The sequence below is a fragment of the Protopterus annectens genome, chromosome 8.part1, assembly GCF_019279795.1.
Source record: "Protopterus annectens isolate FY-2018-M chromosome 8.part1, PAN1.0, whole genome shotgun sequence".
In the NCBI taxonomy this organism is placed as follows: domain Eukaryota; kingdom Metazoa; phylum Chordata; order Ceratodontiformes; family Protopteridae; genus Protopterus; species Protopterus annectens.
Window position 1 is genome coordinate 451,330,550 of NC_056742.1, and position 17,304 is coordinate 451,347,853.

Sequence of the window (17,304 nt, forward strand, 5' to 3'; positions counted from 1 at the left end):
CTTGCTGCCTGTTTTAGGCTGCCAGGTTGCTGCAGTTTCTTCAAGTCTGCTCTGTTCCTACACAGAGATTTGTCAAAACACTTCTCAGGTCTATGTTGCTGCAGTTAGCATTTTCATATGTTTCAGGCTGAATTTTGCTTGAATTTACTGAGCACTAGTAGCTGAACTTGAACATTCTTAGTGAATAGACTGCCAAGTTCTTACTATACTGAGCTGAATTATGTTTTCTTGTAGGTCTGTTAGTAATTAGATTGCCTGCCAAAGGGTGTGTGTGTGTAGGTCTGTTATTAATTAGACTGACTGCCAAGGGGTGTGTGCGTGTGTGTGAGTGTGTGTGTGTGTGTGTGTGTGTGTGTGTGTGTGTGTGTGTGTGTGTGTGTGTGTGTGTGTGTGTGTGTGTAGGCCTGTTGTAATTAGAGTAGCAACATTGCATTTAATTGAAGGTCTGTTAGTAATTAGATTGACTGCTAAGGGTGTGTGTGTGTATAGGTCTGTTAGTAATTAGATTGACTGCCAAGGGATAGGTGTGTGTAGGTCTATTAGTAATTAGATTGACTGTCAAGAGGGTATGTGTAGGTCAGTTTGTAATTAGGTTGACTGATGGGGCAAACCAGTGAGAACTGAATTCACCAAATAATGATAGCCATGTATGTTTCAGTCTTCCTATCTTTGAGGAAATGCATGGTAACAGAAAACATTTTATTCTAGCAACGTTTCTAAGATTATACAAGCAATGTTTAAAAATGTGTCCCAGGTTTGGGGCCTTTGTCCCCCCCCCCCCATAAATGTTGGCTTTTTCCAGATTTCTTGTACTGCATAGTTCTTCAGGGGGAGAGAAGTTTAGTGCTGCTTATACTATATCTGCTTGTGTTGTTAGTAGCACTACAGGTAGAATGCTTGCTTTTGATGCAGAAGGCTGTGGGTTCTACTCCCACAGTATATACATGGATTGCTGATACTGTACTGTTTTGTACTTTTAAAGGGGGTGGATGCTGCAGTCTTGAGGATGTCCTCTTTGGTGGAGATACCTAGAAACTATGAACCTGTTATCAGTTTGCCATCCATTCCCTTTTGCAATATTACAAGTTTATCATTTTTAATGTAACATAGGCAATTTATTCCTTAAAGGAAACAGGCACTTTATTTGTAGAGGAAACAGTGAAATATTAAGTTGTTTACTAGCAGCAACCTCTTCATTAGTTACAGTTCTCTTTAATGTGGAATTATTTAGATGACTTTTACTTCTGCAGAGATTGTGCATATTTACTGATACTGGTGGATTGTAGAAGTTTGAGTAGACATTTTGATGGAAATGTTATGAATTGGGCATTTTTTTCATTATTGTTTCATGCATTTTGTTTCATTGCTTACTAGAAACATGTTCAAAACATTAAGTTTAATAAGCGCTCTAACAAGTGGTGATGTATTAGACAAGGAATGTAATTTAATACAATCAGAAAGGTGTATCAAAGAACACATCTATATTTCATGTGCAAGCGGCCTGTGATTTGAAAACAACAAAAAGGTAATCTTTATATGCCACTGGCCAGATGTATTTTCTTTTAATGTGGGTTTCAATGCTGTTTCAATGAATGTGAGTTTCAAGGGCAGAGCAGTTTTAATGCTAGGTCTATTTTCATTGTGAGACTGTATTGCTTTGTTTAGCAGATGTCTATTAGTGTTTGTGCTATAAAATGTAAAATAAAAGTTTTAAATGAAATACAAATAATCATCGAAGTAAAGCAGTATGCACATTACAGTGTTTATAGAAAATAGGGTGAAATAGCCAAGTAATAGGGCACTGGAATGGCTGCAGAGGGGAGGGCTCTGTATGGGGGCCCCATTTGACCATGATTTTGTGAAGGGGAAGGGAGGCAAACTCAAAGACAGCTCTGGGTGGCACAAACTCAAGCTGCACCACTGATCAGAATGATTTTGGAGGTGCTAGCAAACTATAATATTATTTTGCTAAGATTAGAATATTGCCTATGGTAAATGCCCTACTTTTACCACAAAACCCACATACTGCAAGTCACCAAAAACAAAATCCTAAGGTTCATCACCTTCTCCCTTCCCAGTGAACATCATTACTACACATTAAAAAAATGGTTACTATTTACTACAGGGTCTGGGGACATATTTTGGTTGTCTGTTCTTCAGTTTACATTTGAAAGTTGGTATCCCACAATTCCATCATAGTGGGTGGATTTACATAATTATGTATGCAAATTTTATGTTAATCAGCACACATATTTGTACCTATTTTCATGGGCCTTTGTCCAGACATTTGATGTTTCTAGTTTAAGAGGTATGCTCAACAAGACTTGCTGTACTGATATATTGCTGATCAGTACCTTTGGACATAGGATCTGGGTCTGTCTGCAGTGAGATAGATAACAGCTCAGGCCCCTGAGTCACCCCAAGAAAGAATGTCTCACATATGACTACTGGAGTGTCTGTTGAACAATACTGACTGTGACAGTGCTAGGCCATCTACTGGGATGCCATACATATCCATATGTTACTTGTGAATACAACTATGATATACATGTTTGTCTCACAAATCTGAGAGACCTATACAGGATATTTGCATAGTAAACTACTGTCACAGACATGCATGTTGAACTGCATGTGATGTACTGAGCTCATAAGAGTCAACTGTCCAGTGTTATGCACACAGACCATATGTATGCCTCACATTTGTAGCCATTTACTCATAGAGTTGTGTTATGTCTGGCAAATCATTAGTAAATCTGTGAAGACTGACATTAGAACATTCTCCAGGGTATGTCTGTGAATGCAAAGGCTACTGTGCTATCAAATGATTTAAGTATGTTATAGTGATATTAAGAAAGTGTCACTAATTTTGGGCCATTGCCTCCATGTATGTGTGACGTCCTCCATATGTCCTGCTCTAACAGGTTAAGAGGCATGACTGAGCAGCAAGAGTGTAAATACATTGTGCCATCATGACACAGAAGAGAAATGTTTATCAGGTATCACCTGTGCACATGTATGCATGAAGAGGTGTACCTGGAAGCCTCATAACAACAGACATGAGATGCAAAACATCAGGTAAATAAGCTGTACATGTTGTACACATGTGTAATCTTAGTTTCTGTGCATCCAACAGACATAAATTTCTACAGCTACTGGTTGTTGCAATTCCCTGACACAGACATGGGTACTAGAATAAGCATGATTATGATGTTGAAATTGGAGAGGTGTCCAACTGTGTTATGACCTTGTGTCCATGCCTACTACAAACAGCTATATGAGCACCTACATAGCTGTATGGACTCAGCACTTACTTGTAAAACCTGCCTCCACCAAGGTAGAGTAATCCCCTTTGCTGGACAGCAACAATACACAAACCACATAACTGGTCACTATATTGGCCATACAGGGCCAAGTAGGAACAGGCACCAACTTGGAAGCAAGTCAAACTTTGTCTAAACAAGCATATACAGTCACAGGTGAAATACTGTAAGGCTAACTATGAGTACAAATCTGACACATTCACCAAGGCCAATCACAAGGCCATCTTCACATATGTTTTCAATATCAGAGGCAACAACCCACCCCACCCTGTAATGGTGGTCAATCACACCACATACACACACAACATAGCTATAGCCAAACTGCTGCAGACAGGTTAAGGGCACACATCATTCCCCCTGTTCCACCATCAGTATAGGTGGATATGCATAGCACCCACACCCCTCCCATCATCATCAGGGAGCAGGTGCATACTGCCTAATCAAAGTCAACAAAAGTAAGTCTCCATGGGACCTGATAACATTCCTGTCTGCATCCTATATGAACGCAGGCATATGCTCCCAGTTCCATTACACACTGTATGCATGCAAAGCCTGAGCACCATTGGCATCCCATCTGCAAGGAAGACAGCCACTGTCATCCCTCTACACAAATGTGAATGATGAATGGTAGTTTATGCAATGTACTGGCCCTCACTGAGGGGAACATGACACATCAGGACCAGGAGTGCAATGCAGGTTCATACTGTGCTGATAGATGACAGGGGTATGATGTGGTAGTAAGTGGTGGCTAATGATAGGCAATGTTGATGTGCAGGTTCTGTAAATAACTTTGACCAATGTATGAGGTTTTGTGATGTGTTTCCCTGTTTGTCTTCCAGGTGACATGCAGCAGCAAAGACAACCACCATTTAATGCAGCTGAAAATGCAGCCATCACGGATGCTATCATCCAGCACCATGGGATGATGTTTGCCCATGGGCAATACAATCTGCAGGAGTGAACCACCCTGTGGGATGACCTTGTCCACAGAGTTAACAACTTGGGCCACCATGGACACACATACAATCAGGTCAGGCATTGGGCAACTGACCTGATACATCATGATCGGCAAAGGGCTGCTGCCATGGCCAGGGACAGTACCACTACTGGTGGGGGTCCTGCCACACAGACCCCACTTACGGCAACAGAGGAGCTCCTTGCTAACCTTTGGGTAGCTACCACACACCAGCCAAGCCAAGAAATACAAGTCGTGGAGGTGGGTGGCACCCAGGCAACAGGTGATGAGCATCCAGGTAAATCCCCATTGTACATCAATTGAATACTATCACAGTCATACTGGATTCTGTAGAGTATCTAGATGCATATGTCAGGTCAAACTGCATTTGTGGGTGGGGTTTTGTAATGCACACAAGTGTACATCTATGGCGAAGGACAGCAAATTGTGTACTGTACATGTGCAGAAAAGTAGCATTCATCTTATACCAATGTCACTTGTGAGTCTGCTGACAATACCTCTCCCCCACAACTATTTAGGTCCCTCTGGTCTGGATGTGGGGCAGCAACCTGATGCTGATGAGTATGGGATTGTCCTGTTGTGGTTCACCACTACCCCAGGCATGTTAGAGTCATGCATGTTACCATGTACACAACCGTTACTCTCAGCCATATTGCGATATGTGCATGTTCACTTGTGGTGGGGTTAACTGCATTGCATCACAGTAGTCATCACTGGGGCCTATTTGCAGGAGATGTAACATATCTGTAGCATACCTCACAACCTGTCATTGCAGGAAATCTGGACAAAGACTGACAAAATGGGGAGACAAAGACCCACAACTCGGGACATATTTTAAAATTAGTCTTATACAGTGCATATACAAGGTGTACACACCCCTGTTAAAATGCCAGGTATTTGTATTATCCAAAAATGAGACAATTATAAAACATTTCCAAACTCTTCCACCCTTTAATTTGACCTATAACCTGTGAAATTCAGTTGTAAAACAAACAGATCTGATAGGGGAACAAGTATGATAAACAAAAAATGTACAATAAGCTATATGCATAAGTGTGCACGGGATGAAGCTAATACTGTGTTGAAGCACCTTTTGATATAATTACATCATTACATCTTCTTGGGTACACACCTGCCATCAATTACAGAGACTCTTTGATTAACACCAAATAATGGACACCTGTCCTACTAGGATTTTCCTGACATTTACCTAGTCACCTGCTACAGCAACAGCCATGGTTTGCATAGAGCTTACAAAGCATCAAAGGGATGTCATTTTTGAAAGTTATCAGCCTGGAGATGGGTACAAAAACATTTCCACAATATTGCATATACTATGGAGCACAGTGACGACAGTCATTAAAAGGTGGTGAAATAACGGGGCATAAGTGAGATCGCAAAGAAGTGGACATCCCAACAAATGTGTTGAAAGACAAGACCCAAACTAGTCAGGGAGGCTGCTAGGACATCTACAGAAACACTAAAGGAGTTGCAGGAATCTCTGTCAGGTACTGGTTGTGTCCTACATGTGACAACAATCTCCCGTATTCTCCACATGTCTGGCCTATGGGGTAGGGTTGGAAGATGGAAGCCTTTCCTCACCCAGAACAACATCCAAGACTGGCTAAACTTTCAAGAACAATACATCAGGTCTCCCAAAAGCATGTGGGAAACTGTTAATGTGTAATGAGACCAAGGTTGCACTGTTTTGCCACAATTCCAAAAGGTTTGTTTGGGTAATAACAACAATGTGCATCATGAAAAGAACACCATCCCCACAGGGAAGCATGGTGATAGCAGTGTCTTGCTTTGGGGTTGATGTTCATAAGCTGGAAGTGGGCCTTTAGCCAAGATGGGTGGGATTATGAACAGTTCCAAATACCAGTTCCTTTTTGCCCAAAATCTTCACGTGTCTGCTAGAAAGCTGTAGATGAAGATGAATGTCACCTTTCCACATGACAATGACCCAAACCATACATCCATATCAGAAAAAGAATGGCTTCACCAGAGGACAATCAATATTTTGGAATGGCCCAGCCAAAGTCCACACCTACATCCAATTGAAAATCTGTGGGGTGCCCTGAAGAGGGCTGTGCACAAGAGATGCCCTCACCACCACCAACAGGGAGAGTGTGCAAATATTGCTAAGTCAAGATGTGCCATGCTGATAGACACCTTCCCAAGAGGACTGACTGCTGTAATTAAATCAAATGTGCTCTGCACAGACTCAGACATTTCGAGTGACATTTTTCCTGTAAAAGGCTTCAGTACTTAATATAGTGAGCTCATATCCAGGCTTGTGTAAAGATCAGTTCCCTGTGCTTTCTCCTGTCAACCTGGTGAACTTGGGCATTCTGAGGGAGTGTAGCAACTGCCTCATGTACACAGGCAACCATCTCCTCTTACCTTCTAAAACTATGACTTGTGAGAGATGCACATATATAGCCAAATTGAAAGCCAAGCACTCTCCAGCCAAGACTGGATTAGCCAGTCAAGAGGAGAAGGATAACACCTGCACCACACCACATTCAACACATAGCCCTCCAGAACCTACATCAGCACAACCCACACATAGTAACACAAAACACACACCTACTTTCACGGAGGCTCTCAATAAAAATCTGCCCAAATAACAGAGACCGCTGAGGCAGAAATGCAAACAACCACCACATCCCAGCACAAACCATGAGACACATAGCTCACATAAACAGAGTGCCACTCAATCAAAGCCCATAGGGCAAAACATCTTACCCAATACACTAGTCATAGGTGACTCAATAGTAAGGCAAACTGATGACCCACTCACTAGGTTGAATAAGGAGAAAGTTACAGTCAGCTGCCTGTCGGGTGCCAGGATCCACCACATAACAAATGCACTTAGGTCACTCCACAACAGGTACAAATATGACTCTGTCATTGTCTGTGTTGGTGTGAATGACCTGAGATGTACCTCACTGGACTATATGAAAAGAGACATAGATGAACTCTCTGATCTTGTAGCCCAGGCAGGTATGACCCTAGCTCTGAGTATCATCCTACCATCACCCAGAATGATACCACAGTACAAGAAGAAAATGATTGACTTCAACAATTGGCTAAGTTTCTGGTGTCATTCTAAGGGGATCCAGTATCTGTATTGACATACCTCGATGCTTCATCAGAGATGGCCTGCACCTGTCACCCCAGGGATTCCAGATACTGGCCAAGGCTCTTGCCATCACTATAGTGCCTTTTTTAGGCAATGTCCTAAAGACAAAATTACCACCATAACAGCTACAAGCAAACGAAATCTGAGGGGTATGCTGCTCAACACTAGATGTCTAAATCTGAAAATGGACTCACTCAAAGCATTCCTTAAAATGGAGAACATTGACATCTGTGTAGTGACCAAGACCTGGTTCAAGGCTCTGGAGAGCACTCCAGTACTACCAGGCTATAATTCATACCACACCTTTTGGCCCCAAACCTGGACTGAAGCATTAAAGGTGGTGGTGTCTCCATATTCATAAAGGATATGCACACCTCCAGCTAGTAGCCCAACATAACGCATGAGAGATACTTCAGGTACAACTAACACTGGGTAAAACTGCAATCCAGGTTGTAGCCTGCTATAGATCCCCCACTATGTCCCAAAACTCCCACTCCACATTCCTAAACACACTAGAAAATATTAGGGTACAACCCAATACCGTTATACTGGGATACTTTAACTACCCCTCCATTAACTGGGAAAATTACTCATGCAACAATACACTTTTCAAGGTTTTCTGGAATTCATTAATTCCAATGCCCTGGACCAACTCATTCTTACCCCCACCAGGGGTAGAAACATCCTTGACCTGGCCATTACTAACAGGGGTGACCATTGCTCTACACCAGTAATCAACTCCTCCCTGGTCAGATCTGACCACAAGCTAATCACCATGGATATCCACATCCGGCCCTCATTTCCCTAAAGGAAACCACCATAAAAAACTTCTCCAAATCCAATTTTGGGCTTCTAAAAACAGAGGTGCCTATCTTCACAACACCCATGCAAATGAGAAATAGGTGCATGACTGCTGAATCATACACCAATGCACTGTATGAGCACATACACAAGTGCATGGAATGGGCCATACCAAACAGAACCAAGACTCTCTCTTCCAAAAAAAGGAAGACAATCTGGTGGTCACCCACCATAAACAAACTCTACAACAGAAGGAAAAAACTGTTGCAGAAAAGGGTGAAGTCCCAAGACTGGAAAAACTCCTTTGTTAGCCTCAGCAAAAAACTGAGATCCATCATCAAATCCTCTAAAGCTGGCTATGAAAACAAAATTTCTGCAGATTCTAAAGAAAATCCCAAAGCATTCTATAGTTATGTCAAAAATTTACATGGCAATACTCAGATCTGCTCAGAGTTACAGCATAATGGCAATACATATACAGAGCCAACTGATATTGCCAACATATTGGCTGACAGGTTCAGTGTGAACTTCTTCACCCCCCTAAAGGGTCTGTCACAATACCTGAGGAATGCCAAGTCCCTATTATAACAGCTACACTTGTAAAAACCGCACTCTCCAAAGCCATGAATACAACTTCCATGGGACCTGATAATATCCCTGGTTGTGCTCTACATGAATTACAAAGTGAACTGGCACCACACCTGAGTACCCTGTTCAATCACAGCCTCATTTCAGGCTTTGTTCCTACTGAATAGCGCACTTCTACTGTCATCCCACTCCACAAAGGGGGAGCGACTACAGACCCTGGGAACTACCGCCCCATTAGCCTGATGAGTCTAATGTGTAAGGCTATGGATTGTATCATCATGGACCTTATAAATAAGGACATAAGGAATCACCAAACTCTGGACCCCATGCAATATGGGTTTGTGAATGGTAGATCACACCTGCTCAACCTGATAGACTTCTTTGAGTCTGTCACCAGAGTTGTAGATGAGGGCAAGGTAGTTCACACAGCCTACCTAGATCTTGCCAAGGCCTTCAACACCTTCTCTCACTCAAGAATTGTACATAGATTGACTAAACTAGGCATACACCCCTATGTAATAAGATGGGTTGCCAAGCTCACTGATAGAACCCACACTGTGAATGGACTTCAAATCTGACAACTGACCATTTAAAGTGTTGTCCTACAGGGATTGGTCCTAGGTCCTTTCATGTTTAGCATCTACTTCTCCAAATTTCAAGCCAACACAAAGGGACTCTGGCTGACCAAGTTCACAGATGATTGCAAACCGGGAGTCATTATTGATTTTCCAACTGATGTAGACATTCTATAAAGAGGCCTCACTGACACCGGTGACTGGTGCCAGAACCATGGCCTTAAGCTCAATGCCAAAAATTGCATTTTCATTCCCTTTGGGAAAAAATCGGTGCCCATGAACTACCACATAAGCAGTAGTCCACTAAACACCAAAGGTGTGATAAGAGACCTGGGGACACAGATTTTCAACGACCTCTCCTTTGATAACCTCATTGCCACTATAGTCAGAAAGTCCTTCTATGTGGTACATCTCATTAGAAAAGGTTTCTCATCCCGGAAGAAAGAGGTCATAATCCTTCTATACTCATCCCTCATTAGACCTATTACAGAATACAATGCCCCATTTGGTATGTACCTCACTAGACACCTACAACAACTGGTAAGGCCACAAAAATACCTCACTAAGAGGATCTTAGGTCTTAGACACATGCCCTATATGGACAGACTAAAAAAACTCCAGCTATACCCTGTCTCTTATCGCCTACTTAGAGACAATCTCTGCTTGACCTACAAAGCTATGTCTGACCCAGAGCTGCTAGATATGCTACACCTAAAGAAATCCCAATCCCTCCATGCTACACACTCCAGGGACCTTAATCTCATTACTATAATAAACAGAACATGCCGGAGGGACAGGTTCCTTACCCAGAGACTTCCCATACTCTGGAACAAACTTCCCATTCACATCAAGCAAAGCACTTCACTGGCCCTCTTTAAGAGAAATCTTGACAATTGGGTGGGCAATAGGAAGTTCACTCCGGGGATCACTTCAGTGGCCTTGCTTGACAGGGGTATGTTTATATAGGCACCTGGGCTGTTAGCCTAGTACACACCTATGAACCAATGAATCTATTAGTTTAAGGGTGTACACACTCATGCAACCAGCCTATTGCACATATTTAATTTCCTGTATGTTACCCCTAACTGATGTGTTTGTTCTTCAACTGGATTGCACAGGTTATAGGTCACATTAAAGGTGGGAAATGTTATGACATGATTTATGTGGTCTCCTGTTATTTATCAGAAAAAAATGGCATGTTAACAGGGGTGTGTACACTTATTATATCCACTGTAGGTTTAGAAGGGTGTTAGAGTGAACAGTTTTGTTTTAACATACATTTACTGCAGGTCTTGAATTGTGAAACTCAAATTATGTCATTAATCAGTGATGCCAATCCTCAGACCATCCCAGTAATGTGTCAGACAAACACATGATTTATAGGGAACAAACCAAAAATATGAGCCACACATCTAGACATTCAGCAAAACTCTGTACAGTTGGGAGGTATGTTCTGTAGGAGTTGCTGCAGTGCTATAGAGGTGAGCAGCAATAATGTGTACATGGCTGCAGTGTGTGCTAAGTGAAGGCCCATCGCCTAGTAACACTACTCATGTATCCCAGAGGTCTATATCAGTAGTAAAATTAAGTGGAAAGGGCTGCACTGCACAATGTTGAGGGCCTGTCCAGAGTGTCTATGTTGTGGTCTGACTGTGTTGTGAATGTCACCAGTTGGCTCTTGTAAGGTCTGTGTAATACATTTGTGCCACCTCACTTGTATGTGTCTGTATGTGAGTCCGTGTGTGTGTCCGTGTGTGTGTGTGTGTGTGTGTGTGTGTGTGTGTGTGTGTGTGTGTGTGTGTGTGTGTGTGTGCACGCATGTGCGCTCATGTGTGTGTGTACACCAGCAAACCTTATAGTGCAGGTATTAATTTACACAAATTGTAGGTGGATGTGGTAGTCATGGTCTCAGAATCGGATGTCATTGTCTCTGCAGAATCTGACAATGATGGTGGTCATAGTGGGGCACAGGTGGGGTTGAAAGGGGCTGAATCTGAGAGATCAGTTGGCATCCCACAGTCATTTGCAATGTCCCCATACACAGTCACAATGCCCACACATACCCCATCCCCAGCAGCCACAGATAATGAACAGTTGGCAGGTAGTGGCATGGAACAGGCTAGTGTGGTGACTATGGAAAGTGTGAGTGTAACCATTAGCCATAGCCAGAGTGCAGGCGAGGTCTCACACAGGCAGATGGACAGAGGTGCTCAAAGGAGGACTGCTGCCTGTCAAGCTGCTGTCACAAGTGCTACAGCAGGTGTCACCAGATGCATGTTTCAGGCTGTCATGGATGCACAGGAACATAGTGAATGCAACACCTGACAAATACTCGGGGTCTTAGATGCAACTCTTCCTGGGTTACGTAGTGACATACATGACCTTGTTGAGGCCACACATCAAAATTCTGAGGTCAAGAACAGATGGTAAGCTGAGACCTTGGCAGTCCTCGACTGTGGCATGTCTGTGCTAGAGTGTGTGGTGGGAGATGGGAGTTGGCCATGTGGATGTATGTCACCACCATCAGCTGTGAGTCTGCGGGGCAGTGCACCTTCACACTCCCATACTTGCAGTGCCAGCACTACTGAAGGGGGGGTGCTGTCCACACCACAACAGGGAAGGCCATGGGCATGTGGTCCTGGTCGGTCCCATCAGGGACATGGAGTCACCAGTCAGCAGTGACAATCAGAAGCAGCACTGTATCTGGCCTTGGGCCTGGTGGTGCCAGTGAGACCCCTGGCAGGACCAGTTCCTGTGTCCATGGCTGGAGATAGTGAACTGAACACCTTGCCATGTGCTGTCCACAGCTGTCAAACATACCTCTGTGTAGGACAGCCACATGGTGTGACTGCGTACACACACACACACACACACACACACACACACACACACACACACACACACACACACACACACACACACATCTGTATCACAGGCAGGTCACCTCCAAACACACCCAGCACCTCTGCACAGCCCATTTATAGAATACCCCTCCAAACACACACACAGAATGTCAACTGTATTGCCCAGCTTAGGCTTCTGGCAAACCCACACCACACCCTGTGCATATGATGATACCTGTGCCACATCCCTGTCATCCATACCATCGATGCAGGTACATGCTAATATGGGTCGGATGCACAGGGTTAATATAGTACAGTGTAGCTATGTAATGCTGTGCAAGGTGCTGTCTACCTACATTTGTTATGGGTACACATAAAAGTGTATATACTTTATGAGCCATGATGCAATATTGCTGTTAGTACCACTGACTGAATGTAGTCTGACATGCTGTATTCTGTTTGTGTGCCAGGTGTCTGTGTGTCTGCAGGCTGTGGCCCTGCAGACATTACCAACATGGAGTATGGAAGAGTGGAAACACATTGACTGTGTGAGAGCCAAGGTACAGCTGTGTATGTTCACACTTACCAGGTCTGTGTGACAGTTATTACATGTGCCACAAAGCTTATAGGGCTGAAGGCATATACAGGTAAGTCTATGGTGGTTAACGTCAGCACTCCTAATAAAGTGGACAATGGTAATTGTAGTGGGTGGAACACATGTCATATTGGTAAAACCCACCCCCAAAAAATATTGTATTGACCAAACACACAGAGAATACTGTTCCCACACACACAATCTCACACACACACACACACACACACACACACACACACACACACACACACACACACACCCACACACACACACAGGATCACAGTTGCCAATCTTGGGTTTGGAACCCCTATCCATGTAGTCAGTGGTACTCCAGTGTTATGCAGTTATCGTAGGTGGCATGGAACTAATAGTGTGATGACTGTTCCAAGGTACCTGTAAAGTGAATAACATCACATACACTTGTGAGGTATGACAATGGGGGGTGTACTGTGTGTGGAAGTACTCATTAGACTGGCACCTATGAGTCTACATACTCACAAACACTGCTATATACACTAATGCACACACAATTGCCTATACTGACATTAGCAGCCCTGCCTATCATGTTATTCATTTCATACTGTTACATGTCTGTTGCATGCAGCATGAGGCTTATAGGGCTAAAGAGTGTCCACAAATACCTCTATGGTGGATGTGAACAGCACCATTTGTAAAGTGGACCATGGGACATGTACTGGGAGTACCATGGCCTAAAATTGTAAACCACGGCCACCCAGTGGATATAGTTCTGACTCAAGCACATACGGGATACTGTTCTTACAAACACACACACACACACACACACACATACACACACACACACACACACACACACACACACACACACACACACACACACACACACACACACACACATACACACGCATACACACACACACACACACACACACACACACACACACACACACACACACACACACACACACACATACACACACACACACACACACACACACACACACACACACACACACACACACACACACACACTTGCCAGTACTGAAATTAGAACCCCTACCTATTTAGTTACTGCTAATACAGTGTTATGCATTTATCGCATGTGCCACAAAGCTTAGAGGGTGAAGAGAGTCCCAAGGTAATTCCAAGGTGAACAACATCACCAGGCCTGGTAACGTATGGCAATGGGTGATTTACTGGGTACAAATGGACCCAAAGTACTCAAGCCTACAGTTATACACACAGACACACACAAATACACTCAGACATACATTTGCCAGGACTGACATTAGCAGTCCTGCCTATCTTGTTAGCCAGTCCATACTGTTACATAGTTCCTGCTTGCAGCACAGGGCTTATTGGGCTGAAGAGTGTCAACAGATACTTGTATGGCTGATGAAGACAATGGGCCTTGTAAAGTGGACCTTGAGAAGTGTGCTGGGAGTACCATGGCCTAAAATGTAAAACCCACCCTCCCAATGGATATAGTTCTCACTCAGACACATAGACAGGATGCAGTTCTCACACACACACACACACATACACACACACACACACACACACACACACACACACACACACACACACACACACACACACATACACACTTGACAGGATTGAGATTAGAACCCCTACCTATCCAATTATTGCATACTTTTGCAGCCTCTCCAGTTGTTGCAGGTGTCTAGTAAGGTACATGCCAAATGGGGCATTGTACTTGATGACTGGCCTAATTAGGGAAGAATAGACGGAGACAATGAGCACCCTTAGAATTGAGATGTGCGACATAGAAGGACTTTCTGAACACAGTGGCACTTTGGTGGTCAACAGAGAGCTTGCTGACAACCTGTGTTCCCAGTTGTCTTATAATGACTTCAGTGTTCAGTGGACTACCTTCAACGTGGTAATACATGGAAACCATGTTTTTCCCAAAAGGGATGTTGGCACATTTTCTGGCATTGAGCAAGAGTTCAGGGTTCTGACACCAGTCATCATCAGTCTCAGTGAGGCCTTTGTGCAGGATGTCAGCATCATGTGGGGAGGTAATAATAGCAGTCACCTTACAGTCATCTGTGAACATTGTCAGCCAGAGTCCCTATATGCTGGGCTGGACTTCAGAGGTGTAGATATCAAACATGAGGGAACCCAGGGCTAAACCCTGTGGGACTCCACTCATCACTGGTTGGCAGTCTGAAATGGAGTCTGCTGCTTTCACACCATGTGTTCTATCTGTGAGCCAGTTTGCAAGTCACCTAGTGATATATGGGTTGATGCCTACCTGAGTGTGTTTGTCTATGATTCCTGCATGGGGAATGGTATCCAAGGATTAGAAGGCCTGCCTATCTTATTTTGTCCATACTGTTACATAGTTACTGAATGTGGCACAGACCTTATAGGGCTGCAGTGTGTCTACAGCTACCTCTATAGTGGATGACAACAGTGGGCCATGTAAAGTGGATATCGGGGTGTTTACTGGGTGAGCTATAGAAAAAAATGCAAAACCCACCCCCAATGGATATGGTTCTCACACAAACACACCCCCACCCAACCACACAGGATACTGTTCTCACACACACACACACACACACACACACACACACACACACACACACACACACACACACACACACACACACACACACACACACACACACACACATTTTCAGGACTAAGATTAGAACCCCCTAATGCTGTAGTTACTGCTACTGCAGTGTTATGCATTTATTACATGTGCCATAGAGCTTATAGGGTGAAGGGTGTCCCAAGGTACTTCTAAGGTGAGGAACATTACCAGACCTTGTAAAATATGGCAATAGGTGATGTACTGGGTGAGAGAGGCCACAAAATACTTTAACCTACACATATACAAACGAACACATGTGCCAGGACTGAGATTAGAACCTCCACCTATCTAGTTACTGCTACTACCATGTTATGCATTTATCACACATGCCACAGAGCTTCTAGGGTGAAGGGTGTCCCAAGATACTTCTAAGGTGAGGAACATCACCAGCCCTTGTAAAGTATGGATGATATACTGGGAGGGAGAGACCACTAAATAATTTAACCTACACATATACACATACTTTTACATTTTCCAGGACTGAGATTAGAACCCCCACCTAACTAGTTATTTGTATTATAGTGTTACACAATTATCGCACATGCCACAGAGCTTGTAAGGCTGTAGACTGCCCAAAGGTACTTCTAAGGTGACTGACATCACCAAGACTGCTGAAGTAGGGCAATGGCAAGTGTACTGGGTATGAACAGGCTCAAAATCTTTAACCTATAGACACACACACACTTTTACATTTGCCAGGACTGAGATTAGAACCCCTACCTTAATAGTTATTTGTACTATAGTGTTAGGCAGTTATCACATGCTATAGAGCTTATAGGACTGAGGCTAGTTCAAAGGTACTTCTAAGGTGGATGACATTAGCAGATCTTGTAAAGTGGGGCAATGGCAAGTGCACTAGTTGGGAATGGACTAAAACACTTACTCCTAAACACACACCCACTGTTACATATGCCATGACTGTGATTAGAACCCCTGCCTATCTAGTCATTTGTATGATAGTGTTATGCAGTTATCACACATGCTATAGAGCTTACAGGATTGAAGATAGTCCAAAGGTACTGCTAAGGTGAATGAGATTAGCAGATGTTGTAAAGTAGGGCAATGGGAAGTGTACTGGGTGGGTAAGGCATCATAATACTTAGACCTACAGACACATACACACACAAAGGTAGGTGATGTGATATTCCAACCCCCACCTCAGTACCATCAGACAATGAATCTCATATTCATGCTGGCACATGCCAGTGGTAAAAACGGTATGCAACTGTCCACAGCAGGACATAACTTTATGGGATTCAGGGTATCCCTGTATAATATGACTCACTCTCTGTGTGTCTCCCCCTGTGTGTCTCACTCTATCACTGCCTGCCCCTCTCTTCCCCATGTCTGTGTGTGTGTGTGTGCTTGAACTATTGTAATATGTTGCCCACACACACACACACACACACACACACATATATATATATATATATATATATATATATATATATATATGTATATATATAGGTTCATAGGTTCATACTAGGCTATCTGCCCAAGGGCATTTATAAGCCTAGCCCATAGTTATGTGGCTTTCGCCACCCCTTTAGTTTGAATAAAACTATGCCTATTATTTTGCTGTGCCTCTGTCAAGTAGTGACACTGAAGTAATCCCTGGGGTATATCTGCGATCTCCCATCCATTGGTCAAGATTCCTTTTGAACAAGACCAGCGAGGTGCTCTGCCTCACATGTACCGGGATTTTGTTCCACAGCATAGGGAGTCTCTGGGTGATGAATCTGTCCCTCCAGCACGTTCTATTAATAACTGTGTCGAGGTTTAAGTCTCCCGCCCTTGTGGTTCTAAGGGATCTAGATTTTTTGAGGTGAAGCATATTCATCAAATCTGGGTTTGAC